The following is a 9470-nucleotide window of genomic DNA, read 5'->3' as shown; positions in this document are numbered from 1 at the left end:
CCACCACCACCACCACCACCACCACCATCACCATCACCATCACCACCACCATCACCACCACCATCACCACCATCACCACCACCACCACCACCACCATCACCATTACCATCACCACCACCATCACCACCACCACCACCATCACCACCACCACTGTCACCATCACCATCATCACCATCACCAACATTATTAGGAACTTAATATTGCTCAGGCATTGTTTAAACACTTACATTCAGTGCTTGCAACTATCCCAGGAGGAAACCATGCGATGAGGTGATAGCCCAAATCACGTGGCTATATGTGGAAAGGTGGTCAAGGAAGTACAGGACAGAAACTCTGAGGACTGTGCTCTTGGTCATCACCCGATAGCACCCTTCTTACCCTCAGCTGCTCCCCAAGAGCTGGGGCTGTGCCTCATTCACATCTGTGTTTCCAGCCTCTGCCATATACCTACCACAGAGTACACATGTAATGAGTTTATCTGAATGAATGAGTGAATGAATGAATGAATGTGAGTTCCCCTAATGCATCTCTGAATAAAAGTCTCAGCATATAGAAGTGGTTCCCTGAGTGTTAAAAGAATACATAACAATATAGGGGCGCCTGGGTGGCTCAGTCGTTAAGCGTCTGCCTTCAGCTCAGGTCATGATCCCAGCGTCCTGGGATTGAGCCCCGCATTGGGCTCCCTGCTCAGCGGGAAGCCTGCTTCTCCCTCTCCCACTCCCCCTGCTTGTGTTCCCTCTTTCACTGTGTTTCTCTCTGTCAAATAAATAAAATCTTTAAAAAAAAAAAAAGAATACATAACAATATAAATTAACTAGGATCCTTAAATGTGGGTCCCTAGTGCTTACTCCCCACAGCTCATGCAGTCACCTACTGCAGACCCACGCCTATGTCAGCATCTTTCCAGGCCATCCCACCCCAACACTATCTGCCAGACTCCAGAGAAGGGACTAGAGCGGGGCTCAGCTGAACCTCTAGGGTATCCAAGTTGCCTCCTTCCCTCCTGGCCAAGGTGTTACCAAAGAATCTGCGACCTGGTGCATCTGAAGTGATCTCAGGAAAACTGCTTCATCCTTTCCAGGGGCCTGGCACCAGTCACCATCACCATTTCCTCCTGAGTGTCAGTCTACTGCCTGACATATGTCACTGCCAGTGACTGAGAGCCATCTAAGTGCCATACTCTATGCTAAGTGCTTTCCATGCATTGTCTCTAGTCATCCTTCCACTCTGTGCAGCCAGGGTGCTTCTCCCCATTTTAGAGTTGAGAAAACCAAGGCTCAGAGAGGCAATATGACTTGCCTAACCTTACACATTTGGTAAGAGGAAGAATCAAGCCTCCGACATAGGCCTTTCTAGTTCCCAAACTCAAGATTTTTCTGATATCTTAGAGTCCCTCCTTCCTAACCCCAGGCTGTTGTCTGAGGTTTTGGTACCCAGCTAACTCTTGCCAGTTTCCTGGGGTTACCAGTACTCCAGGACCACCAGCCCGTGACCACACTCTCATTACATATAGACACATCTCCAGGTGGTGCTCCTCCCATCTGGTCAATCCCAAAGGCAGTTCATAGTCAATGCTGGTTGGGTCGTTACTGCCAGATAGTAAGCTGAATGGGCACTGGGTCCTGCTTTTCAGCTCTGTGTGCTGTGCTCTGGATCCTAGGCTCTCCCCCACCCATCCATGCCTGCTGTCCCCAGAGCCAGGCCCAGCAGCTGCCCCAGCTCCCCTCTTCTGCCATCCCAGGCCAGCCAAAAGAGTGCCAAACTGTGCAGCAAAGGCAAGCCCCTTTGGGTCTTGCCCTCTGCCCCTCACAGCGGCAGCCAGAGGAATTCCTGGCCAGGAACATGCCTCTCCTAGCAATTTGCAAGAAGCTCTTTTGCAATTTATAACTCCAGCTCTGCTGAAGAAAATGGGAATGGATGGGCTCACTGAGCAGAAAATGCCAGAAGGCATTCCAGAGCCCAGAATCCCAAACGGAAGCCTTCTGCAAGGGGACTGAACAGACAGGCAATGCTGGGAGGACATTCTTGCCCCACGTCAGGCTACACAGGCTCAAAGGGCTGTTTATAAATGCTAGGGTATATATTTTCAAGGTGGCTATTGAGTGGGAATCAGAATAGAGCTGTGGGAGAAGTCATGCAAACATCCTAACCATCCTAATCCCAGCATTGACACGTACTGGCTCTGTGGCCTTCACTCGGCATGCAGTAACTGTTTTTCTGCACCTACTATGTGCCGGGCACAATGTGAGGCACCAGGGATATGATGGGGAATGACACTGAAAGGGAAAATCTTTATTGTGGTAGGGGAAGGGGATACGAACTAAGTCCCAAATACACAAATGCACAATTACAGGCTGTAATGATGTAAGGAGGCCAGCACAGAAAAGAGTGAGGGTGTGAGATAAACCAATAGGAGGCGGCCCGTCCTTGGGGAAGATGGTCAGGAAATGCCTCCCTGAAGAAGCTGGAAGGAAGGCCTGAAGGATGTGGAGCCAGCCAGGAAGAGCGGGGAGGAGCCCCCCAGGCAGAGGGCACAACACAGGCAAAGGCCTAGAGACAGGAAAGAGCTCAGCATGACCCCGAAGTGAAAGAAGGTGGTTGGAGCAGCTGCCTGGCGTGGGGCCGGGGTGGGGAGAGGGCATTTGGCACAAGCTGAAGGTGGTAACACAGGCAGGGTCAGAACACGTGGGCCAGGTGGGCCATGAAAGACTCTGGGTTTTTGTCTTTTTTTTTTTTTAATACCTTTTTTTAAAAAGATTTTATTTATTTATTTATTTGAGAGAGAGAGAGAGAGAGTGACAGAGATAGCAAGAGAGAGCACAAGCAGGGAGGAGAGGAAGAAGCAGGCTCCCGCCGAGCAGGGAGCCCGACATGGGGCTCGATCCCAGGACCCTGGGATCATGACCTGAGCCGAAGGCAGACGCTGAACTGACTGAGCCACCCAGGCACCCCTGGGTTTTTGTCTTAAGAATGAATTGAAGAGTCTTTAGGCAATAGAATGACGTGCTCCATTTTACGTGTTTTTTAAGAGATCACTGTGGCTGCTGGTAGGCTGGAGGAGGACAAGACTGAAAGCTGGCAGGCCACTTAGGAAGTGGAGTAGTGGAGGTGACTATGGTCACCTGAGGGAGAGGTTATGGCAATTGGGGCATGTGGAGGTAGCAGGAAAATTGAAGAGATGTGAGTAGATTCAAGAGAAATTTAGATGCAGAAAAAATTGGTCTTAGTGATAAATGAGTTCTAAGGGTGAGAAACGGGAAGATGAGGAACAGCTGAATGAATTTGGTGCTATTTTCCAAGAGTGAGAGACCCAAGGAAAAACCAAAAGGCATTGGTCGGGGAGGCTCTGGGCTGGGTTTTAGACATAGCGATTGGGAGACATCCTGCTAGAGAGGGTGAGTAAGCAGTAGGAAAGATGAGTCTATGCTTAGGGCAGAGGTTGGGATTGAAGGTATAACTGGGAATTATCCTAACATGTTATTTCAATCCTTGGAACTAGTGAGAAAAGAACTTAGGGCCAAGCCCCAAGGAGGCCCACAATTTACAGGTGAGACACGCTGCTCCTCTTCTCTGATCCTCATAGGTTCCATCTGTAAGATGGGATGATAATCATGCCTACTTTATAAGAGGATCACAGAAATGCTGGTCCCTTTTTCTTTCCCCTAGTTGCGGGGGTTAAGGACTTGGGTTTGACAATTTGGCCATACCTGTCACTCTCGTGTGATGTGGGGCTATGATATTTGTGGGTTCCATTTCCATATTGCGTGGTCCACATTTCCAGACCTGTTTTCTCTTCCCACCTTCCGAACGCTCCACGAACACACATGTCATGGATACCTTACTCTCCTGCTGTTCACCCACCTCCCTGGCTCTTCCTTCTATGTCTCTTGGCTGGCTCATCCTCCTCTTTCCAGGCCTCCCAAGTTTATTTGGAATGCCACAGAGCTCTGTTCTGGACCCAACCACTGGGTACACGTTCTGTCTAGATCACCTCACCCATCTATTTCTAGTCAGTCAACATAATTTTCCAAAACTATTATCTATGACAGGGTCACAGACTTTTTCTCTAAAGGACAGACAGTACATGTTTTCAGCTCTGCAGGCCATATGGTCTCTGTTGTGGCTACACGACTTTGCCGTTGTAGGGTAAAAGCAGCCGCGGAAAACACATGAATGAGTGTGGCTGTGTACCAATAAAACTTTATTTACAAAAATAGGTAGCAGGCTGGATTTGGTCTTCAGTTTTGGGTCAGATTGGTTGACCCTTGGTCGATGATAGAAATGTAACCCCAGTCATTGAGCTTTTAGGCTTTGAAAGCTTTAAAGACAAGTTCTTGCAACTCAAAAAATCAAATACAGGACTTTCCGTTCTCCCATGCTGAACTGTAATGGTGCTTTCTTTCAGCAGGTAGCATAAAAGACCCCAGTGTAGAAGGGCTCAGCTGCTCGAGGAGGCATTTGGACACATGGGGAGAGAGAACTTTAAAGGTCATTACAAATACGGGGGGAAGGGCCTTGTTAGCTTTTAGCGACCAGAGGCCAAGGGGACCGAACGTCTTGCAATGTGTAAGATGGTCCCTTGCAACAAAAACTTGTCCCTCTCCAAATGCCAATAGGGCCCCAGTGAGAAACACTTGCTAGCTGCTGTCTGCATGGCAGAAAGGTCAGAGATAATAGGAAGCACAGTGGTCAGACAGCCCAATGCAACCCTACAGCAGAAGAAACCGTGGGTGGCTGATCTGTGCCCTCCCCCAGCGAGGCCCTGGGGCGGATCCACAGTGACCTGCTGATCTGTCTCCTCTTATCTCCAGCAGCTGCCTTGCCCTGGGTCACCCATGAGTGCTCAGAGTCCCCAGGGCTTCCAGAGCATTTTCTCAGGATGGTGGAGATTGCCCCCGTGACCTTCCCACCCACTCTGCCAAGTGCAGTCTGCCTGTCCTTTGCTCTGTGCCTCCTCTTTTCACCCCTCTCAGCTGGTGGCACTTTTCCCTATGATGTGCAGGAAGTTTATGTCAAAGTCCATTAGCTGTGTAAGCCACAGTCAGAAAACCAATCTCCTCTAAGTGTTTGCTGGGGATTCATTCTGACCATGACATGGTTTCTTATAACATTTTGTTTTGCCTCCACCCAAGTAAAGTTATCCAATGTCTCTGGCAACCAAGAGGCAGGACGAAACCCAGAGAGCTCGCCAGACCCACACCCCTACATTCTGGGGGAGTGTCACCTGCTAAGACAGAGCTTATACACCCACCTTTGTCACACACAGATGTCTACGTGGCCTGAGACTTTCTCATGTGTGATCATCCTGCAGGTAAGGCCTTCCCCAAGATTCGCTGTGGTTCAAGGTCTGTGCCAGGCCCAGGAACTCATGGGCAGTAATGGTCAGCACCCTCGTCCTGAATTGCTCATTGGTTGATGAGGGAAGCCAACAGATAAACAGTCACTCCCAGGGTGACAAATGCAATGAAAGGGAGAAATAAAGTTCTGTGCGGGGCCAGAAGCAAGAGAATTTGCCCAGCTTGAGGAGAGTCTACAAGCCTTATTAAAAAACAATTTTTTTGTTGCTGCTGTTCCAATCAAAGTAATATTTGCTCATGGTTAGAAAATCAAGCAGTGCAAAAGGATTTATAATAAAAAACAACCACCAAAAGGAAGTCATTCTTGAGATGAATTTTGAATATTAAGGAAAAGTTAGCTGGGAAAGGGTAGTGGAGCAAGGAGAGGCTGTTTCTAGAAGAGGGAACAGTGTAGACAAAGGCATGGAGGCAAGAACGTTTAGAGAATGAGGCTGGTGGGTTGTCATTGGGCTGCATGATGTGAAGAAGGGAGTGGAGGCCAGCGAGGCTGTAGGGGCAAGAGGTAGATCACAGGGACCTTCTGAGCCATGTTAGAGTGGAGACAACATCCTGTGGACAATGGGAGCCCATGGAAGGGTTTAGGGAAGTGGCTCTCAGCTGGGGATGATTTTGCCTTGGGGAGCGTTGTGCAATGGAGACATTTTTGGCTGTCACAATGAGGGGAGGGGGAAGGGTGAGGTGCTGCAGGCATCTAGTAGGTAGAGGTCAGGGATGCAGCTAAACTTCCTACAATGTAAAGGACGGCTCCCTCAATAACGAAGAATTTTCCTTTCTAAAATGTCAATAGTGCCAAGGTCGAGAGACCGGGTTAGGGCAGTGAGTCACCCAATCGGGTCACTTGTTCTCGGGGGTCCCTCTGTATCCCACCAGAAGCACGTCGGCTCGTGTGGAGAGCGGTCTTACTGACCTGGTTGTTAGAATCCGAGTTTGTCTCCATCTCTAATTGCCTAGTCCGCCGAACAGTGCCAAGAGTGGGGAGTCTCACAGACCTGGGTTTAAGGCTTAGCTCAGCTTGGTCACAGTGGTCACCAAGCACAGGACATTTACCACCTCCCGGAGGCACAGCATCCTGTGTTGAGGTGGGGACAGGAACATCCATCCCACAGAGTGCTCCTGGACGGCATTACTCCGAAGATAGAAACACGTGGCCTCTTCATTTCCCTTCTTGCTTTAGAAACCGAGAACCTCAATATCCCTTGAGAATTTAATGACTGAAGGAGCCCGTGACTTGAATATCTGTGTATTCCTTTTTCTCCTCACCCTTGAACTCTCAGTCAGGTTCAGAATGTGGTCTGCATAACTTATATCTTCCCTGCTGGTGATTTTTAAAAATTAACTTTCCTAAGATGGGGAAATAAAATGCACCTATTTTAAGTGTACAGATGACTTTTGACAAATTTATATACCCTGTCTCCATCACCATCATCGAGATCTGGAGCATTTCCATCTCCCCAGAAAGTTCCTTTGTGCCCTTTGAGGTCAATCCTCTCCCTTCTCAGCCCCAGGCAGCCCTGATCTGCTTTGTGTCACTAGAGATGGTTTTGCTGTATGGAATCATCCAGGGCGTGCCCTTTATATCCGGCTTCTTTCAACATACCTTCCTGAGACCCATCCAAACAGTCGTGTGTATCAATACTTCATTCCTTTTTATTACTGAGTGGTATTTCTCTGCACGAATGTACCACAGTTTATTTATCCAATCACCTGTTGATGGACATTTGGCTCGTTTGCATCTTTTCTGTTGTACCTCAAGATGCTATGCACAGCATATATTGCTTAAAATATTTTAATAGTATTCCATTTCACTTAGAATCAAATTTCAGTTCCCTTCTATGTCCTCCAAAGTCCCCTCTGTGATCTGGATTCTGCCTACCTGTCTGACCTCTCTTCCCTCCCTCTCTCCTCCTCATTGGCTCCTTTCAGTTCCTCAAGTAAGTCAGAATTGCCAAAGAGATACCCTCACTCTCACCATAATCCTGTTGGCTCCAAACCAGCTGAGTGCAACTGGCTGCCTGCCTGGGATGTGCATTAACCTTCTGGAATCATTAAATCAAACTGATACTTGAATTCTAATCTCTAGTGAAGCATTTTATTTATTTTAATCCCCTAAGCACTTCAGTTCGATTTTTCCTCTGGGCCTGCCATTCTGGAAGAGCTCAGAGAGCCCACCTGATCCTTTCTGATTGAAATCCCCCATAGGCCTATGGGTGGGAATGTTTCTAATGATTTGCTTAACCCTGTGACAAGTCATTTTTTTAACCCCATAGTGATTGCTTCTAGTATTAACAGTGGCTGGGGTGGGGTGGGGGGGCGGGGGGAGAGATTAAGTTTTCAGGCTTTGCTAAGGTTACAGATTTAATGGACTTTTTTTGAGTAGCTATGGCACCTCAGTTAGCAATTTCACATGCTCAGTTATCAAATTTCATCCTCAAAAGAACCCTGTGAAGTACGGATGTCTTCTTTTCTGGAGGGAAGATGGAATGTCTGCAAGATGTGCTATACCGGCCAGAAATTTCTGTATGACAGTCTGCTTTTATTTTTCATCTTGAAATGTTTATCTTAGTAAATCTGGGATGTACAGATTTCTGGTTTCCAGCAGTGGCAAACTAGAGTCTTTGGATCAATCCTCTTATTGAGAAACAAAGTAAAAAAATACTACATGATGTCTAAAAAGCACACCAGTTTTGAAATGTCAGGGGGCTGAAGACGCAACAAGGTTGTCTTTCCTGTAGGCTAACTATAACGAGAGAGGTAGGAGAATTCAAAAGCACCAGTCACTTATCCCTGAGAGCATTTGTCATTCCCCCACACTTGGGATCCTATAAAGTAGTTGGGAAGGAGAAAAGGGGGTCAAAAACCATGGACCAAAGTGTGAATATTGAGAGGGCAGCTTCCCCACATTGAAATAAGTACCCCAAGCGTTCTACCATCAGATAAGGGAAACCAGATCTGAACTCACACTGCCCCACCAAGGTAAAATTCAGAGACTTCTTTGTCACTGAACAAAGCAGGAGGGGAGGGAATGAAAAAGGGGAAATATTCTGAGAAATTGTGGTTGGTGACCTGCTCTGTTGTGGATTTGCATCCTGGGAAGGCATACTTTGGGTGGGCTTGGCAACTTTAAGTTGTGAACTTGGCATGAGTTGGTCCTGACTGATAGTGTCCCCAGCACCTGGAATAAGCAAGGTAAGTCTCCTAGATCACTGGGAGCTCCTTACAAATAACTGCTCATGGGCAATGAACAAACAGCTATCAGAGATAACAAGGCATACAAGGAAACACGATTTAGGAATGAGAACCAAGTGATAGTGGAAGTGGACCCTCACAGACTTGAGATTTTAAAACAACTACATTTACCAAATTTAAAGAAATAAATGATCAACTTAAAAATAAGTTCAGGGGCCAGAAAACAATAAAAAATGATGTAGCAGATGTGAAAATAAAAACAAATATAATGAATACAGATTGGACCCAGCAGAAAAGAGGATTAGAAAATTACCCGGAATACAACATGGAAATGAAAAGAAAAAAGGAAAATAGAGAAGAGAGGGTAACAAATAAAGGGGGTACATTGGGAAGTTCATGAGTTTGTTCAGAGATTCAGAAGAGGTGAGAGACAGAAGGGCAGAGAGAGTACATGAAAAGACAGTGGGTAAGAATCTTCCAGAACTGATAAAAATCACCTATGCACAGATTCAAGAAGTCTAGAAAATCCCAAGCAAAATATATTAAAAAGAAAACTACATCTGGACATTGTAGTGAACCTTCTCAAATGCAGAGTCAAAGGGAAAAATCTTGAAAACAGACAAAAAGACAAATGATTTTTAAGGAACAATGGATGCCTTTATAGCTGACTTCCCAATAGCAAATATGAATCCCCACACCCGTAGAATCATATTTTAAATGTGCTGAAAGAAAATAACTGCCAGTCTAGAATTCTAAGCTCAGCAAAAATAAAAGGATTTAAAAAAATGAAAAGAAAAAGGAAGAGAGAATTGGTCATAAGCAGAACTTCACTGAAGGAAATACTAAAGAATGCATTGCTTCAGGCCCATAGTTGCCCTAGATGGAAGGTCTGGGATATAAGAAGGAACTAAAGAACAAGGAGAGTGT

This window comes from Mirounga leonina, unplaced genomic scaffold (assembly GCF_011800145.1).
Source record: "Mirounga leonina isolate KUSES-001 unplaced genomic scaffold, KU_Mleo_1.0 Mir_104, whole genome shotgun sequence".
NCBI classification, from domain to species: domain Eukaryota; kingdom Metazoa; phylum Chordata; class Mammalia; order Carnivora; family Phocidae; genus Mirounga; species Mirounga leonina.
Note: the sequence above shows the minus strand (reverse complement) of the source record.